The sequence below is a fragment of the Bos grunniens genome, chromosome 14 (genome assembly GCF_055505025.1).
Source record: "Bos grunniens cultivar Pamir isolate PY7600 chromosome 14, Bosgru_T2T1.0, whole genome shotgun sequence".
Taxonomy (NCBI): domain Eukaryota; kingdom Metazoa; phylum Chordata; class Mammalia; order Artiodactyla; family Bovidae; genus Bos; species Bos grunniens.
The window spans coordinates 30,959,003-30,978,285 of NC_141178.1; the positions used below are offsets into that span (position 1 = coordinate 30,959,003).

At 30.4% G+C, this 19,283-nt stretch overlaps 1 protein-coding gene across 3 annotated transcripts in view; it reads right to left on the reverse strand.

Moving 5' to 3' along the window:
- Positions 1–19,283, reverse strand: part of CSMD3 (CUB and Sushi multiple domains 3) — a 1,478,779-nt gene that overhangs the window by 874,327 nt on the left and 585,169 nt on the right. The window lies entirely within an intron of this gene.

Below are 19,283 nucleotides of genomic sequence, written 5' to 3' on the forward strand. Positions count from 1 at the left end.
AAACTCAACAAAGTAACTTGGAACATTTTAGAAACATTTTTCAAGTATTTTAGTATTTTAGATGAAAATATTATCCTTTAAATGTAAATTACCTTGTTAACTACAGCTCCTATAAAAGTGATAAACTAGTTCAGAAGACTACTTTCTACTTTAAGTTTTAATGACACCAAGTGAAAAAAAGTCAAAGAAATTTTAATTAAAACCTCACTAATTAAAAAAATGTTATGTAAACTGATCAAATGATACATTTAAATAACAATTATTGTGTTTAAAAACACAGGAACAAGAATGCAAGGGATATATTTAGCTTCCTCAATTATAATTTGAGTTGCTTTACATATTGCTTTTTATGGGGACTACAGATAGAAATGATAGCCTGAAACATTTTGGCAATTAGGTTTTGTTCATTCCATGAATTTGAAAACAGTAAAACTGATTGCTCTTTGAAGGTTTAAAGTGATCATTACACTAATTCCTACTTGCCATTTTACCCAATTAGTTCAAATGAAGGGTATTTTATTGATTTTGAAGCATTTTGAAGGTTTTTTTCTTTTTTTTCCTGGTCACTAACTTTAAAAGTACAAAGGTAGAGACAGAATTCAATGGCTTACTGAAATATATAGTTATGAGCTACTGATACATAATATTAAAAAAAAAAAAAAAGATGAAAATGATCCTTGAAGTAGGATTTAAAAGATCAGATTCTTTAGTAGCTATTGATTTTGGACAAGAATCTGCCTTTTTATCTCAGTCTTTTCTCTTAAAATAAGTAGTTAGGACTAGATGACTAGATGAGTGTTTTACAATTTTGAGATTCTTTATCCGAGGCCCTTTATTTAGAGTAAAAGAATGGCTCTATCTTTCTCAGGTTATGTTTTTTGTTGTAATCCTCTTACACACCCCAACCCCCAAGGTAAGCTGAAGTTTAGTCCTACTGTTGTATTTGGCTGGTTGCTTTAAATTTAGTTCTGCTGCTTGTAAATTTTCCTGCTATCTGAAAATTATTTTTAACAAAATTTGCATTTTGTATTTTGAGGCATAATTCTAGATTCTCCTGATCTAAACATGAATTATAAGTAGAAATTCTACCTCTACTTTTCTCTACATTATGAAATTAATATTACAGAGGGGTTGCAAAATTTCACAGTATTTTTAGCACATATCTGAAATTCTTTTTTTTTTTTGAAGTCAATTATCAACTTAAGCTTTATTATTTTCATTCTTCCTATGCTATATATTTATGCATGCATGATGTATGTATACATGAAGATTTGTAAGTAAATATGCATTTCACCAGAGCTGGTTATAAGAGTTTTTTTTTGCTTTGTTTTGTTTTTTAATTTTTTTAAATTTTTTTTTAATTTTTTTTTTTAATTCTTAAAGAATAAAGAAAACATGAAAAGATTATAAACTCAAAGAAGAAAGTTGAAAAAGAAAAGTCCAGAGGCTCAAAGAGCTCAGTTACTAGAAATAGTGAATTATGAAAACTACTCTGTGTGAGTGTATGTGCGTGTATATGTGTGTAGAAATGAGGTTTATGTAATGTTCTTATATTTAAACTTGATTATTTGGCTGTCAGGGACAATACCTAGCTAAGAAAATGCCATCTCAAACCAAGAAGTTTTAAATAGCTTCCTGGTTCTGAAGGGACCTGGCCTTATTTTTTAAAAGCATCTATTTATCAATTTTTATTGAAGAAAAGTAAAAAGTAAAATAATAGTTGTAACACAGATGCAGAAGATGAAAAGCCAGGAGAATACCCATTTTAAGAGATAAAAAGGAGTGAATAGAAATATAATATAAAGTTTAAATTAACCAAAATTTTTAAATATGTTAAACAGTAAACTCATAATTTAGATAATTTTATAATTTCAACACCAAGAGCATATCACATATCTTTTCTTGAATATTAATAAACTGAAAGGACAAATACTGCAAGTACCAATTGTAAGATATGCTCTAAATCATAAATCAGTGAGATGTTAATTTTCAAATATATGCCATAAAAGATATACTTATTACATTTTACAAGGTATATGTATTAAATATTGCCATGATATCAAGAATAAGTGCTGCTAATCATCACATTTGTCTAATAAAATTAACCTAACTTTTTCTACAGGTGTATTTCAGCTATAAGCATGTCAAATTTATTTTATCATACAGATATTAAAATATGTTGTATATCATTTTTAAAATGATAAAAGACAATGTGCTGCTTGTGTTGATCTCTTCCACTGTACTGTGAGTTTCTCAAAAGACAGCATTATTGTACTTAAGAGGTTTTTGTTGCACAAGTATATGATTGAATGTATATATGCAATATTGTAAATTCTATTTCACTGAAGGCATTTTGTTCAGATAGTTTCCTTCATTAGTCATGAATTAGGAAGAAAAGAAATGAATGTTCAAGATGAAATATTTTTATGTGAAAAACTTTTTAAATAAAAAAACTATGCATGTTCTGATAAATTTTTAATATATTTCATTAAATGCAAGACATGTAGACATATGCAGAGATCCATCACCTTCATTTTTTTCTGCTTTTCACTTTTCACATGCTAAAAAATTTTGTTCATTTTCACTTATTACTTTTTTGGTTTGATCATGCCATATTTAACATAATGAAATATTTTTTCATAAAATAAATTTATAAAATTTCATAAATTTATATATTTCATAATTTTTCATATTATTTCATAATATTTTATAATATGGAAAATATCTGTCAGAAAGGAATATAGAAGTATCTGTCAGAAAGGCTCATAATCAAATCCATCTTTTTAGTTGTAAGCCCAAGATACCAAAAAATATTTTGTTCTTATAATCCTCATTTATGCAGTTTTAAATCACTGTAGAGAATTATCATTGCAGTATTTTCCAGATCAATATTGTTCTGTTATTTTCACAATGAATTTTAATTTATAAAATGGATTTTAAAAACTTACCAAAATACTGATGTTGTTTGGTGTTACATAAACCTCATCTAACTTCCATGTTAATCACCTAAAGTCACTTATTTAAAATTATTAAAGTTACAATGTCTTATTAAAAATAATCATATATGTCCACATATGGATAATGTGCTAGATTTTGTTTCAAATATCAACACTTTTGTGTGTGTGAAGCAGGTGGCATATGAGCTTGTTTTTATGTTAGAGAATCTTCATTTGTAAAAACAAAGTACTGGCACCACTTTTAACCATGAGGAAACTAACCACATTACATAAATGTACTAAAAGGAATTCAACCATCAGGTGGAGGTTTAGAAAAGATGATCTTCAAGTGTTCCTTCTATCACTGAGCTTCTAAAACGTAGTCATAAAACATTTCATGGCTTCAATTTTCTTATTTTAAAATTGATACACTCTTTACTATATAACCTCAAAGTCACACACCAATATTTTTTTTTTATTTCACTGCTATGTATATACAGTGAAAACTTGTAATTTTTGAGAACATTTATCTTTGAAAAAGAAGAAACAGACATGTTTAGTTTTAGTGAGCAGAACATTCTTTCATTGGAAAATACTGTTTTAGATTTGTATGTAATTCCTGTAGAGAAACATTGGCCACTATTTATTAAGTGTTATCTGAACATCTAAAAATCCTTTCATTTTCTACTTAAATTGTATTTAAATACAACAATAAAAATAAAACAAAAGCAAAATTCTGTTTATTTTAATCTTTCAAATTTGAAGTAGGCATCTTGACTATAATTTATCTTGCAAGTTTCAATAAGTTCATTGTAAATCTGTGATTAAGTGAGAGTATAACAGCCCTTCTGAAAAGGAAAATAATTTTTTTTTGAAAGAGTTTGAATCCTATTGCTTGGGGGGTTATTTTTTATTCAACTTCTCAAATAGACGATGAGTTTCTCTCCTTTTAAAATTAGATATATAATTCCTACTTTTTATTTTGAAATAAGTATCATTATGCCTTTATCTTTATATTCAATAAATAAAGTATACTAATAAAATTTTGCCAGTTTTTGTTTTAGTTATCAAAATTAACTAATGTGTGTTCATGTGTGTGTGTGTGTGTATGTGTTCCAACTTGAGAATATGGCTCATCTCAACATTGACAATAGATCCATTTACATGTGCAGTGAAGAAATTCAATCACTTGGTAGGGATTTTATTACAGATCTTTAAAACAAAGCCTGTTATTAGTAGTATTTCTCTCACTGGATCAGAAGTTGGGAAACCTGTGTTCTAGTCCCATAAGACATGGAACAAGTTGTTTAACTTCTCTATATATTCCTAAGAGACTCACTAATTTACCCATAAGTATTTAGGTATAGAATTTAGAGCAAAGGAAGAAGGAAAGACTAATCAGAAATTTCAATTCTATCTCAAAGATTAAAATTTGTTTAGAGACTATAGAAGTAGTTTACTATGTTCTGAAAGTAAGTTTCATTGGTTTGAAAGTAAATGGTGGCTCCATGTTACAGGCCTACAAACGTTAGCACTGGTTTTTGTTTGTTTTTTCCTACATTCTACACTGGTAGAATACTTCTTCATAATATATGTAACATGAAGGCTGATAATTGATCATTCCATCCCATATTATCATTAGAAGAAGAACGATATGGCAAAACCAATACAATATTGTAAAGTAATTAGCCTCCAATTAAAATAAATAAATTTATGTTAAAAAAAAACTACACTGATGCCAGTAAAAATTAGGTAGTATTACTCTGATACTCTTTACTATCTTTCATGTAAAATTTACCACTAGATATAAATTTCTTAGAAAAAGAATATTAGCTTTGTAAATATTTCTGTAGTGTAATTTTAGAAAGTGACTAAAGGTATGTTGCAAGTAAATCATGTTTCTGGCCTATACAGTAAAAAAGTATAGAAAATTCAGCAGCATATTAGTAAGTGGTTCATGAGTGTTTCCAAAAATATTTTATTTTAGAATATGTTAGAAGAAAAGAAATAATACTGGCTTCCATTTGATAAGAAAATTAGTGGTACAATGAAATATGTTCAAAAACACTGAAAAATCATTTTTAAAGACTTACATTTTAGGGATATGCAAGATCTAAATATTTTCAATTTAAAATGATAGATTAATTAATTTTATAAGAAATGATGAATATTACATTTTATAACTACTTTAATATAATGAATTTTACCTTTTAAAAATCACTAGAGTTAAGGAATATAGTTTAGATACTTAATATTTTTTAAGTCCAAAATATCTATTTATGCTACCCCACTAGCTTGTGACTAGCACTTATGATCCCCTCTTTTTAGTTGAAAGAGAATTTACAATCATATATTGTGTTATATACTTAGATTCTACAATAAATACCAAGAATCAGGACATGGAAAAGTTCAGTAAATGTTAGCTATTTAATTATTTATAATTTTAAGATCTGGTCATTTTCAGAAGACATTTCAATTAGGGATGCACTATCATAAAATTTTTCAACTATTCTGTGTTATGTCTTTTTCACTGTTTAAGGATGTTATACAAATTCATAAATTTTCCCTGGATTTCCAACTTTAATTTTATTTTTTTATATCAAGTTATAAGCCCCTCCAAATCCTTTGGCCAAACTAGTATATTTGGTATAAATGTATAGAAACATTCTTAAATGTTAATATATAATCATAACAGTTCTTACAAACATATGTGTAGGTATTCAGCATAATTTATGTCATTCTTGTAACAGGCCCATTTTCATTTTTACAAAAGATTCTAAGGCTATAAAGTATCAAAGTTATAAAAAAAATAAGCCTAAACTGTAAATCTTTGAAATCTTATTTTTCAACCACTTCAGACTAAGAAATAAGTCTAAAATTTTAAAAACTGAACCAAGTATAAGTGTGAAAGAAGACATCGTATAAAATCAATTTGCTAATTTTCATAGGTCTTCCAGATTGAATTAATGTTGTTACTTTTTATTCAATAAATAGTGGATGCTAATTATTGGATAAAGATTCTAAAATTTGTATATGGGCTTTCTTCTCTTCAGAAATGGAACAACTTCAGAAATCCATTGCACTTAAGTAGACACCTGCAGATGCACACACAATGCTTGGCGTAACAGGTCTTACAGTTATGGCGTGCAATAAAATGTCAGGATTATAAGAAAAACGTGGGATTTTTATATACTTTTTAGGGATTCTTATAATTGGCATAACAAAAGTTACCATATGGAAACAGTTACCATTCGTATGGTTCACAAATACTTGTAACACTTTTACAACTGTCTCAGCCTTAATTTAATTAAGTTTTAATCTTCATTTTCTAACGGCTTTAAGTGAACTTTTAAAAATTATCTTTAGGTCTACAGTTAAATATTAAGATCCACTCAATTCAATCATTTTCTTATGTACTTTTTTGTTTTGATATCTTATGATTTTTGAATGATAATTATTTTATATATCTTTTATTTTTAATTTTTTCTCTTTTCACTAATTTTACTAAAATATAATTTTACTATAAAGTGTAACATAAAGAATGATAAAATTCAATTTTTCTTTTTTTTTTGTCTGCTTAGAATGCTTCTGGTTTTCACATGAAAGCCTTAGAAAATATGAAGATTAGGCAAAACTTCTCAAATGATCTCTAGAACAAAAATATACCTGCAAGTTTATAATGTTTTTTAAGTTAAAATGAATGAGGTAATTTTATATCACATATTTGTTTTATACATAATGTCAGAGATCATTTATCTATAGTATAATGCCTTCTAAGTTGAGACTAACTGAGAAAGAAGCCAACTGTTTGAATAAGAGTGACCATGAGTAATGCATATCATAAGCTTGATGGCAGTGGAATATATTCTTCCACTACAAATTTCTTAAGTACACTGAGTAAATTTTTAATAAAATATCCAGAAGACGTTATTACTTTAATGAGCAACAATATTTCCTCTTTCTTCTGATATAAGATTATTATAGTCTATCTAAAGTTCTTCACGGAGGCTTGATATCTCTACCGATTGTTTTAAACAAGCATAGATGGACTCTGACAGTGTATTTGACACAGGGTTATGTTGCTATAATCATGGCTATTGAAGACAACAAAGCACTCTCAGCATAACTTATCTATGTTCTTCTCACAGCCCATCCATACCTTTCCACATCTATTTTATGCCTTGCTACGTGCTTTTCCAGATCTATTCTCCTCATTCTTTGTACATTGGTTGACCTGAATAGGCTACATCCTGCTACACAAACTGTGGCATTACATTAGCAGCACCAACATCAACTAGGGACTTGTTAGAAAAACAGATTATCAAGCCCTCCCAGACTTAATGAATTAAAGTTAGCCTTTAACAAGACCACTATGTAATTCTTATGAACATTTAAATTTGAGATGCTCCAAGCTCTATCAACAGACTCCAGAGAACTCCAGCAGGAAGATGGAGGGAAGAAGGAAAGTAGGATCAGGATTGTTCTGAAAGGCCTCTCTGACTATGCTAACTGGAGATGGGCCCTTAACTGAAAGTTACTAGTCTTTTTTATGCCATGCATATATATCTCTATATATATCTGTCCAACATCTCTCCCTTCCTTCATCCCAATGGGTAGGGAATAATGACAGCCTAGTTGCTTCTATCCTAGGTGCATGATCCCTTGTGGTTCTTTACATATGCTTATTTACAAGTAATCCCTTTGTAAATAAACCTTCCTTGAATTAGCCCATATTCAATAGTTTCCCTACAGACTCTATAGATATACCACTGGTACAAGGAAATCATTAGAGATTTGATTTTTTTCAGATACTATATTAAACATCATCTCTCAATTTGTTTAAAATTACTCTTAAACTTAAATAGATAATATCTAAGTAGAAATAGGAATGGTTATTGCTCATCATTCTACCACTGGTTGCTTACTTATTTCCTTACTTGTTTTGAAATCTAGAACACACATCTTATGCCCTTTCTAGCAATTATTTCCTCAAGAAGCATAGAGCATTCTCAAGGGTAGAGGATATAAAAAGGAAGTCAAGTGAATTAGCTGGACTGAATTTGGAGAGTAATTGAAACAAAGGTAAAACTGGCAAGAAAAATAAATGTGGGACTAACAGAAACCTAAGATGGACTGGATACTACACATTATTTTAGTAATAACTTATACATGAGATCCATATGAACAGAGCTAAATACAGCTATATATATCAGCAGTTTCCATAATTCTCTTTCAATACTGCATTAGATTATATGCTCATGCTCACTCTGTTGCTTCAGTCATGTCCAACTCTGCGATCCCAAGGACTATAGCCTTCCAGGCTTCTCTGTCCATGGAATTCTCCAGGCAAGAACACTGGAGTGGGTTGCCATTTCTTTCCAGGGAATCTTCCCCACCCAGAGATCAAACCCGCATCTCCTACACTGCAGGTGGATTCTTTACCGCTGAGCCACTAAGGAAGCCAATTAGACTACATATTTTATTTCTAAGGAAATCAGCTATGTAAGAAATTTAAAACTCTGTGCTAATTGTTTTCTTACTTTGTTCACACACCTTTATCCGATAAAACTTTTAATGTAACTAAAGCGTATTTGCTTCTTGTAAAGGCTCCAGAAGTGGGCAGTATCAGTTAATGGTTGTGTGTCTAAAGCATAGGTACTCTGTCCACTGTCTCATTTAAACACAAAATAGCCATTCAAAATGGGATTATTTCCCTCCTTTCTAGATGTAAAAATGGAGAAAGGCAAAGTAGATTGCCCAATACATATACTAGTAAAATACATTCATTCATTTGACTTTAAAACTTCAGTCCTAGCATCAACACCACCACCTGACCATGAATAACAGCATTTCATATATCCAGTCAGAAATAACAACTGAAATATATCCTGGGAAATCACAAATGGACTGGATTAGTTTACTCTATCCACATTATTTTTTTTTAATGCAAAGCTAATAATAGAAAAAATTTAAGTAGTCAACAATATCTGATTTTAAGGATGGTTTATTTTAGTATGGAGCAGAGCCAGTTTCATTTACTGAATTTAATACTAAATAATATTAACTATTAACTGATAGTGCCAGGCATAACCCCATGGTGTGAAGCCTCTCGATGTCTTATTTTTAAAGTTTTAAACAGATGAATAAACAAGGTGTAGCAAAAGCCAACTGCTAGGTGAAACTCAAATTACCAAACAGTTTTGTTTTGTTTTTTTAGTAAAATCAACTTTGGCTCATTCCTTTCAAATGGAAACGTAAAGGAGAGTTGATGACTGCCACTGTTCACTGCTTTCCACCCTCCTCACTTCCTGAATGTAAGCCAACTAAATGAAAATTTTCTAATTTGTCTGGACAAAATCAATCTAGAAATCTCTCACACTTTAATCGCATTTGGTATTATGAAGAAATGCCATTTGAAGACAATTTAAAAAAAGAAAAATCAAGCATCAACACTAAAAAGCAACAGTCCATGATTTAGAATACAAATGATTAGATAGGAGGAAAAAAATACACTATGCAATGCACCCCAAACCTAACACCATGCTGTTCTGCCATATATAAAGGTTCTTCTCTTCCTAAAATTGTGAAGCTTAATTGTGTGATTTCACACTGTGCACAGCAGGGTAGCCATATGCTCTAGAAAACTATATGGAGGGAAGCAGCTTGCTGCAAAAGTGGGTGAAAATGCCCCAAAATAACTCTGAACAAGATAAAAATGTCTAACATAGGACCATACTTTCATACTCCAAAAGGCAGAGTCCACTTTGGCACCAGCTTTGAGCACAAATAGAATGTCTAGCCCCTTCAAAATACTTTAACAAGGAAAAAAAACCACAACCCCACACTCATTGTGACCATCTCATTCACAGGCAAAATAATTAGCTCTGATAACCATTTGGGGAAGCCAGTTACACATAAAATCATTGTCATCTTTGTTCTTTAAAGTTAAGACTCTCTTTCTTTTATGCTATACATATTATTTCCCTTGTTTGCTCATTCTATAAAAAATGAGATAATATGTTAATATAAACAATAAGGTATCAAAACCTCGGATAATAATTACTGGTGAGCATAAAAGTGGGGCTGAAAATCTAAAAAAAATAATACCAGTTATGAAATAACATCCCTGTTACAAGACGACAGTTGCAGTTAATGTGAAAAGATGTATGCTTCCTTAGGCTTAAAGGAAAACACTGGGGTTATCGGAAGTACTTAAAATCTCTGCACAGGAATAACTCAAAAGCATGGCTTGAGGAGTAGCATTGAATAAAACTGTTAAAATGATTATTTGCAGATACATCATATAAGAAAAAAACAAATTTTCATGCTTAATATTGTCATAAAGGTCCTCAGTAATTTTGGAGTATTTCTATCTAGTACCTTTTAAGAATATAAAATCTGTTACCAAGCAATTTCTAACATTTTATTTTTTCTCTTCTTTCTCCCTAAATACAACTTATTCAGCAAAATATAAAAGTATATTTACTGTTATGAATGACAGTTTTCATAATTTCACAAATGTGATGAAATATGGAAATGAAATATGAAGATGACATTCAATAAATAATTATGTATTTAAATCATAAATTGGTACATTTTGGGACATGGATTTTAATTGCTACAAGTATCAACATTAACACAATTTTCAACAAAATAATATGATTAGGAAAATAGTCAAGAGAACAATGCAAAAAACAACATAAAAGGATAAGATATTGATAAAGAATGCAACAGTCAACATTTATATATAGTATACCCACCTAAATGTTATCAGTTCCCTATGTGTTAAATATATATTTACTCTAACAGTGCCAAAGTTCTTACACAAAAGACTAATAGTTAATTTAATAAATGAAAGTACCTTAAAAATCATACTTAACCAATTTTTAAATGTCATAAATGTTGTATCTTGTTATTATTTATGATAAACATTCATGAACATTAATACATCAAATAAACTCATAAAGAAGGACATGGGAATTTGAGCAGGCTAGTGCAAATTCATCATTTATATAAAATAGAAGATGATGCATATTTATTCAATCATGAAAATTTTTGATTTGGCAATCAATTTCTGTATCCTGATTTTCACTATCTTTTGCTTCCACCTATCATACTTTCAAGATTTGAAACACGATAAGTAAAAGTAAAACCTTGTTTTTTTCTGTTATTTGATAATACATTTAAAAATAATTTTAAGATATGGATTTAGGGTAAAAAAAAGCAATAAATGAGTTAAAATTAGGCTTGAGAATGCTTTCATCAATTATTCATCAATTTTTTTTCCAGTAAAATCGTTAAGTAAGGTAATCTTCTCAGTCATTCCTAAGGGTTGACAGAATTAATTATTGTCATTAAGGTTCATCTGGAAAATCCATCTGCTGTAAAATATCCCTTCCACTAGTTAATCTCCCACCAGTATAGTCATTTTTATAGAAATAACTTTTATCATATTATCTGAGATGGTTTATTAACATTGTAAATATTCTAGTGGAGAACAAGATTTCATGGAGAGTGGCCAGTTATCATGTACTGCTGGGTATGTACTGGTCTCTCTCCACAATTATAATCCTCATGTAAAATTTTGCTAATCAGTATATCAGTAGAATCTTCAATCTTGTTAGAAATGCAGAATCTCTGATCCCATCAAAAGCCCATGAAATCACAATCTGTATTTGAGTAAGACTGCAAGATGATTTGTGTACACACTGAAGTTTAAGAACCATATTCTAAGACTTAGACTCCAAAATATGTATTAATCATTAATTGCACATCTGTATACCGTTCTAGTTTGTCTGCCTGCTCCTGCTTACTTAAAATTTCTTATGTGTGTGCATGCTTAGTCACTCAGTCATGTCCAAACCTTTGTGACCCCATGGACTGTAGCCCACCAGGTTCCTCTGTCCACAGGGACTCTCTAGGTAAGAATACTGGAGTGGATTGCTATGCCCACACCCTGGGATCTTCCTGCTAAAATGATGTCTTATAAAAAGTTATATTAGATAATATAAAGTCCACCAATTGCTTCCTCTCTCATTTAGATTAAAATAAATCTCTTTACCTAGGCCTCAAAGCCTATAAAGTCTAATTCCTGACAGTTTCTCAACTGATCTCCACTTTCCTTTTTTTTCCACTGAATTCCAGGCACATCAGGAGAAGGCAATGGCAACCCACTCTAGTACTCTTGCCTGGAAAATCCCGTGGACAGAGGAGCCTGGTAGGCTGCAGTCCATGGGGTCGCTAAGAGTCAGACACAACTGAGCGACTTCACTTTCACTTTTCCTTTCATGCATTGGAGAAGGAAATGGCAACCCACTCCAGTGTTCTTGCTTGGAGAATCCCAGGGATGGGGGAGCCTGGTGGGCTGCCGTCTATGGGGTGGCACAGAGTCAGACACAACTGAAGAGACTTAGCAGCAGCAGCTAGGAACATCAGGCTTTCTTTTTTGCAAGCAAAACTCAAGCTCTTTCTACCTAGTTGTTTTCTCTGCCATTAGGTAGTTATTTGCTTATTTCCTTGTCTTTTTCTCCTCATTTAAATATAAACTCAACGAACCAGGTTTTGTTCAATGTTGTATAAACAAAGGACTAGAATAAAATATGACATGCAAATAGTCAGTGAATTTTTGTTGAAGAAAGAAACAAAGAAAGCAATAAGGAAGAGAAGTAAGGATGAATGTATAGAAGGAAGGAAGAAGGAAGTGAAGAAATAGCAGTAAAAGAAAGAAAGAAAAGGAAAAGGAAAGACAAAAAGAAAGTAAGAAAAGAAAGGAAAGGAAGAAAGGAGGCAGAGAGTGGAGGGGAGAGAAATGAAGGGGAGGGGATGGGAGGGGAGAGGGAAAAGGAAGGGAAGGGAAGGAAGGAACAAAGGAACGGACAAATGAAAGAAAGTCTTGATAAAGAACCTGTTGGAAATTAATGTTAAAGTTAATGTTGGACATTAACTACCTAAAGTTAGGTCCTCAAATGAAAAGGTTCTGGAACTTAAGGCATATATTTGGCAGTTGTCCTGGTGAAAAATGTTTATATGGCTGAGTTCCATTAACTGGGATAAAGAGAGTACCAATCCAACTATCTTGATGGTAGTGTTGGCCACTTCTATGCTTGCTTTAATTTATCTCTCTCTACAATGAGATAACCATAAAGATAAGTCCAGGTCAGTTCAAACCTCAAGAGAAAATAGAAGATGATGATAAATCGATCAATTAACGTATGAGATCTCTGGATAGACACTTGGATTAGAAGGGATAATGGTGGTCATATCATTTCAATACTTTAATGCTTAAATACTTTTCAAATACCCAATTTGTCCATCAAGCTATGCTTATATATCTTATCAGTGACTTAGGAATTTGCTGCTTTCTGAAGCACACAATCTATATTTGAACAGAACTCAGTGTTAGAATAGTTTTCTCTATATTTTGTATCTTCCTGTGGTTTCATACACGAAGTTCTAGAACCTACAGCAGAATAGGTTTGATCTCTCCTACGTATAACATATTATAATTTTAAAAGGCATCTATAACTCACCCTAACATTCTCATTCTGTAGAAATTATTTCTCTTAGAATTGACCAATAATTTTTTACTATTATTTTATCTCTATACTTTTCCTTTGAAAATAGAGACTATATTTTAAATTTTATGAACTTAAGCTTATATGCTTAAGCATTGAGATAATATGTGTAATAAGCCCTGATACTTGATAAACACATATCAGTATCCACAAAGATCTAAGTAACCATCCATAAATTAATTTTCTCATGGTGATGCAGCGTATGAAGATTAATAAAAAAAGAAAGTTTTCAATTTATAAATCTATACTCTATAAAGATATTAATATATAGTTTGAAAATAGGTACTTTCAAACTATTGAAAAGACTTAAACTGTATTTTACATATGGCCAAATAACCTATTAGTGAAAGGCACCTACTAGGCACCCAAGAACTGTTATTTCTACACAATAGAGTTTTTGTCATATTACAGTCCACTGTTTTAAACAAAATGGTTACCTATCATAGTATGTGACTTTTGAAATAAACTGGAAATTCAATGTAGATTGTATATCTGATAGTATGTTGTTTTCCTCTTTTTATTGAGCAATGTAAAACTCAGATGATGTTACTTGAAAAAAATATTGCTTATGATATTTTTTTTTAAATTCCTGCTTTTGTTTGGATTAAAATTGCTGACCTAAAGTTAATAATGTATGCTGAATTAACTGTTCTTACCTTAAAGTTGAAAACAATTAAAAATTCTACTTACAAGCCAGTAATTAAAATAGATTTTCTTTTATGCTGCCCTTAGGGAGCGGTTATACATCATATTAAATTTCAGTTAAATATAATTTCATGTTACATTATGTGCTGTGTTTAGTCACTCAGTCATGTCAGATTCTTTGCAGCCCCATGGATTGTAGCCTGCCAGGCTCTTCTGTCCATGGGGATTCTCCTGGCAAGAATACTGGAATGGGTTGCCATGCCCTCCTCCAGGGCATCTTCCCAACTCAGGGATCAAACCCTTGTCTCCTGCAGTGCAAGTAGATTCTTTACCATCTGAGCCACCAGGGAAGCCCTCCTTACCTTATAAACTAAGTTAAAACCCTGCTCAGTTCTATTAATAAGATCATTAGCTATTATTAAATATACTGGAAGCATTTGCTACACTACATCAAAATAAGTACCATCAATGGCAGGAAATGCTGATGACACATATTTGACTACACAAGATGATACAGTCATCTAAATTTCTAAGGAAAACAATAAAAGAGTGTTTATAATTATTATATATGTATATGGGAACTTTTTAAAAGAATATATTGACACTTTTACATGAAAGTACCAACTACCAAGGTTGCTTATTAACAGCAGACAGGAATTGTCTACATACTAGGGAAAAAAATAAATCTCATTCTACTGTATTATGTAAGAAAAACAATGGTTTAAAAACTTATCTAGAGTAAAATACATTAAATTACTATTTTCAATAATATAAATATTAAACTCTTGAGGAAGAAAACCCAAATATGGTTGTCATCTATATTACTTTAACCTTAATATCACCTAATAAAAGGGTCTTCATGCATTAAGCCTTTATGAACCATGAGTAAATAGAAGGATGAATGAATACTAGTTTATCAGTATGAAGATTGGATTTTCACATGGCCTTTTTCAGATGACAATTTCCTATAAGAAGTAATGGTGTTGTAGTAAATAATCTAAAAGATTCCATCTATTTTAAAATATAAAATCCTAGAAATTAAGGACCCTTTACATAATGTTTTAATCATACTCCATATTTCTTACTAAGTCAACGATGAATTAAAACTCTTGGAGATATAATAATAAATTATGGTATTTAGAGATTGTTAGAAAAGGTACGTTACATAAAAATTTATAAATAATTTCAAAAAAATTCTTATACTTCAAGCAACAAACTATTCTGATAGAATTTAAAATATCACTAGATACTATGGTATCTAATTTTAAACATCTGGATAATCTATAAACTAAAAAGATCAATTGTTTTTAGGTTTATTTATATAACTGCAAATAATCCTTTTAAGGAATGTTGAATATTTCCTTTACTTATTTTGATATACAGTCATCATATATCTATTCAGCACATTATCCACTTACAGCAATTTTTATATATCTTAGTAATATAAACACAATTTACTAGTTGAAAACTTCTGTTCATCTCTCAAGAATTTGTAAAAACACCTTATTTCTGTGCAGCCTTTCTTGACTTTTACATTTAGAGGCAATTGATCCCTCTCCTTTACTTAAGTAACGTAAAAAAAAAAAAAAAAAAAAAAACACTGCTCTGGCAATTTTTTTCATAATAAGCTTCCCTTTATAAAATAAGTTATATAGACTATTCCATAGTACAGCCTGAATTGCACATTTTTATACCTCTACTATCCAGAGCAATGTCACATAGATAGCAAGAGTTAAATATATTTGATGAATAATAGTAAAAATAAACACAATTACTATCTACTGAACATAAGCCAACAACTGTGCTAAATTCTTTCACATAATTATGAAATACCTACAGGTAGCTACTCTCAGTTACCAAGAAATTGCAGGTTCTAAAGCTGAAGTTATTGTTCAAAATCATACACATAATAAGGGGTAGAGTACAGACTCAGCCTAGCTCTCTGACCTCAAAACTAACCAATAATGGTGGGCAATTTGGTTTTGTCTTTACACTGGGAGAAAATACTTGAGGTTTTTTGGCATTTCCACCTAATACTGTGTTTAATCCTCACTATAACCCTAATATAATACTACAATACTATTTTACTGATAGGGAAATTCAACCCTAATATTTCATGTGACCTGAAAAGACTCTCATGCACAGTAGGTGAGAAAAGTAGACTAAAATCCAATCAATAAAATAAAATGTTCATTTTGAAAACTATTGGGCACTAATAAACTGTGGTGTTAACATACTATTTAAAGAAGATTTAAACCAACATTCTTCATCAATATTTTTCTCTTTTCCTTCTTTTATTTTATTTCATGTCTAAGACTCTTTTCAAATGTAAAAAATCAGAAGGGGTTTTCTTTCACTGAGAACAAGTAGAAACTGAAAAAAAAATTTTTTTAGGAACATACCTTAAATTGAATTACTGATGCTTAATTATAGTACTATAGGAAAAATTATTTGGGGCAGAACCCTACAGAGATTGAAAAACCTTTGATAAATATTCCAAGTTTTTTTTCAAATTATTCATTAATTGTGCAGCTTTTATAATAAATTCATTACAGTGACTTAATTTTTCATAAATTAATATGTAGACTTTTGAGTCTATACACTTAACAAATGCCAAGTGCCACATACTAAGTGCAATTTCAGTGTTTATGTTTTCTTTGTTTTCATAGTGATAATACTAAGTACTTTAATTGCCTCAAGTTATTAAGAATAGACAAATTAGGAAGTAGCAATGACCAAAAGACATCATAGACATGAAAGTTTAATTGCAGTGTGAATAGAAAAAAAAATGAAAAATGGACACGATCACAGTACAAAACTTTGTATGCACTTGTAGGCATCAAAAAACCTATGCTATCACAATCTCTATTGTATATATGCTTTAGATGATAGTTAATCTCAGCAAAATAATATTCATAATATTACATTAATATTTATTCGTATATAGTTTACTTACTTTATTATTTTGTGTTTATCAATAAATTTTCTTTGATTTTATAAATGTAAAAAGGCCATAAGCAAGGCATTTATATCTAGTTTTACTCTGTGAATTTTAAGTAGTAATATAATAAAAAGCAGTATTTCATTTTAAGTTTGTTAGAATACTTTTGGTTTTCAAAGGGATTAAAAACATTGGTTATTATAACTATAACAAAATAGCTATTTTTAAATTGAACTACATGAACATTTGATTATATTGAAAAATATAATTTTTAGCCTTTAAGTAAGCTGGATGAATATTCTGGCTAGTGAAATTGCAAATATTTATTCATCAGTTTACTAAATATTATCTAAATATGTCTATGAGTCAGAAGCTGTTCTAAGGACTGGGAATGAACCATGAACAAGACTCATCCTCTCCCTACCTACAGGATTTAAAATGGTGAGTTACAGCAGGAAAGTCTAAATTTCAAGGAATTGACAATTTCAGCTAAATCTTGGAAAAGGAATTAGAATGACTTGGTTGAAAGGAAGAAGGAATAGCTTATGGGACTAGCCTGAGGCAAAAAAGAATATGGTACGTTTGACAAGCTAAAAGTAAATCTGTTTGGCAAACAACAGTGATTATCAGAGTTGCATGAGATGAATTTGGAGATGTAGACAATAAAACATAAGAGGATCTCATGGGTTATCATCAAGTTTGGTTTTATTCCCAAAGTCACTGGGAAAGTCACTGGGAAACCAGTGGAAGCTTTAAAGCAATGAAGGAATGTGATCAGGTTTTCATTTTTAAAAGTTAATTCTGATTACATTGTGGAGAATGGAATAGAAGAACAGGACATTTTTTTTTTCTTTAAAATATCTAGAAAAATTAGGCAAGTTAGTTTTGCATTATCTTTATTGACTCATCTAAAACATCAATTAAAGGACTCACTGCCCACATATATCCTATATCTCCTTTAGTACTCCGCTCAGCCATGAGATTTACAAAATCTTCCTTGTCCCACCAGGATGGATTTCTCCATGTCCTCTACTCTCTCTCAGTCTCTCAAAAGAAGGGGCATGTATTATTTATCCTTATTTTGCACAGAACAGACGTCAGTTGGTATGTCAGGCATGTTGGGTAAACTAAAATTTATTGCTTAAAAGAATATTGTTTTCATGTCAGCAAATTCCTATTTAGAGATTTGGTCCAGCTTAAGAGTCAAGTCTTTGAGGACTGCTTTATGTCTGAAAATACAACTATATATTGAGGTTTGTATAAAGATTTGATGCAAGTATAATAATTTAAGTCACTAAAAATGAACATAACATTCAAAATGTTTTCTGCACACATAATTTAAATATCAATAATTAAAAATATTTATTTCCAAGGTAGATGGCATCACTGAATATCATATTCAGTGATATGTCTATATTCATAAACACTATTCTAGAAAGAATACAAGTGAAACAGGTCTAAATGCTATGAATGCTAACACAGCATTGGAAGATTATTATAACAATTGAGAAAATTTGAGCACTGAAATTAATCAAGCGCATAATCTTGATGCTTAATTGAAATTTGGCTGAATGCACTTCAAAATTTTAGATTAACTTTCAAATCACTTTAGTAATTGATAACTATTCTGTTTTCAATCTGAATTATTTGTTCAAGTTCTACAAAATATTTAATATATATATATATAGCACCAGGGTTTCTCAAATCACTTGATGGCAAACTTTACCTGGAACATATGTTATTAGTTAATAAACAATAAACTCATGTCCAAAAGTTACCTGCCTTTCTTCAATGGACAACAGAATGAATACAGGGAAATTTGTCTATGTTAGTGCATGCAAATTTTCAAAGAGAGTCAAAACACTAAACTGAAGGGCTTTTTTCTTAATCAATATTTCAATATTTATACATTTTTACTTCCCTGTAATAAAAAAATCTATCTACTTGATTAAACAATTGTAAATCTGATAATGATCCCTATATTCATATGAGTGGAAGTAGTCATGGTAGGAGAGTGAATAGAGAACTAAGGTGATATCAATTTAATCCTTTAAAGGAGATTACCACATGCTAAGAATTCACTTTAGAATGCTTCTTAGTAAAGAGAATCAAGGTAACTGCTTTCAGTATGAATTTTGATGGAAAATGAATTTCTGAGATGTATGATTTTAAATCAATTTATGCAAA